This window comes from Oncorhynchus mykiss, chromosome 1 (genome assembly GCF_057628025.1).
Source record: "Oncorhynchus mykiss isolate SJ-2025 chromosome 1, ASM5762802v1, whole genome shotgun sequence".
Lineage (NCBI taxonomy): Eukaryota > Metazoa > Chordata > Actinopteri > Salmoniformes > Salmonidae > Oncorhynchus > Oncorhynchus mykiss.
The window spans coordinates 4,953,228-4,954,910 of NC_143022.1; positions in this window are offsets into that span (position 1 = coordinate 4,953,228).

Consider the following 1,683-nt stretch of genomic DNA (forward strand, 5'->3'; position numbering starts at 1 on the left):
GTTAAAGGGACACACACACAGACAGATATACATGCATACACACACTCTTTCTCTCTCTCTCAGCCTCCCCTTTCTCTCCCTCTCTCTCTCTCTCTCTCTCTCTCTCTCTCTCTCTCTCTCTCTCTCTCTCGCTTTCTCAGCCACCCCTCTCTCTCTCTCCCTCTCTTTCTCAGCCCCCCCCCCCCACTCTCTCTCTCCCTCTCTTTCTCAGATCCCCCTCTCTCTCAACTCTCCCCCTACCTCTCTCCCATCTCTCCCCTCTCTCCCCTCTCTCAACTCTCCCCCTACCTCTCTCCACTCTCAAATCAAATCAATTCAAGGGGCTTTATTGGTATGGGAAACATGTGTTAACATTGTCAAAACAAGTGAGATAGATAATATACACTAGTGAAATAAACAATACAAATGAACTGTAAACATTACACAAACAGAAGTCCCAAAAGAATAAAGACATTACAAATGTCATATTATACATATATATATATATATACCGTGTTGTAGCGATGCACAAATAGTTAAAGTACACAAGGGAAAATAAATAAGCATAAATATGGGTTGTATTTACAATGGTGTTTGTTCTTCACTGATTGCCCTTTTCTTGTGGCAACAGGTCACAAATCTTGCTGCTGTGATGGCACACTGTGGTATTTCACCCAGTAGATATGGGAGTTTATCAAAGTTGGATTTGTTTTCTAATTCTTTGTGGATCTGTGTAATCTGAGGGAAATATGTCTCTCTAATATGGTCATACATTGGGCAGGAGGTTAGGAAGTGCAGCTCAGTTTCCACCTCATTTTGTGGGCAGTGAGCACATAGCCTGTCTTCTCTTGAGAGCCATGTCTGCCTACGGCGGCCTTTCTCAATAGCAAGGCTATGCTCACTGAGTCTGTACATGGTCAAAGCTTTCCTTAAGTTTGGGTCAGTCACAGTGGTCAGGTATTCTGCCACTGTGTACTCTCTATTTAGGGCCAAATAGCATTCTAGTTTGCTCTATTCTTTCCAATGTGTCAAGTAATTATCTTTTTGTATTCTCATCTTGTTTGCATCTTGTTTGCTCTCTCTCTCTCTTTCTCAGTCTCTCTCTCTCTGGCTCTCTCTTTCTCAGTCCCTCTCTCTCTTTCTCTCTCTCTGTCTCTCTCTCTCTCTCTCTCTGCTCCCCCTCCCTCTCTGTCTCTTTCTCAGTCCATCTCTCTCTCTCTCTCTCTCTCTCTCTCTCTCTCTCGCTCTCTCTCTCTCGCTCTCTCTCTCTCTCTCTCTCTCTCTGCTCCCCCTCTCTCTTTCTCTCTCTCTTTTCTCTCTCTCTGTCTCTCTCTCTCTGTCTCTCTCTCTGTCTCTCTCTCTCTGTCTCTCTCTCTCCCTCTCTCTCTCTGCTCCCCCTCTCTCTCTTTCTCTCTCTGTCTCTCTCTCTCTGTCTCTCTCTCTCTCTCTCTCTCTGCTCCCCCTCTCTCTCTCTCTCTCTCTGCTCCCCCCCTCTCTCTCCGTTCTCAGGAGAATTAGAAGATGGTTAATGAAACACGCTAATTTAAATAACAACTGCTTGTCAAGGAGTAACACAGCTTCATTCGTTACAGTGGCTCCATGATAGATAAGAAACAGCAGACAGGTGCTTTGGGGGGTAGAGATGTTAGAGGCTAATACTTTGCACTGTGTTATAATATTATGCTACACGGTCACTCTTCACGA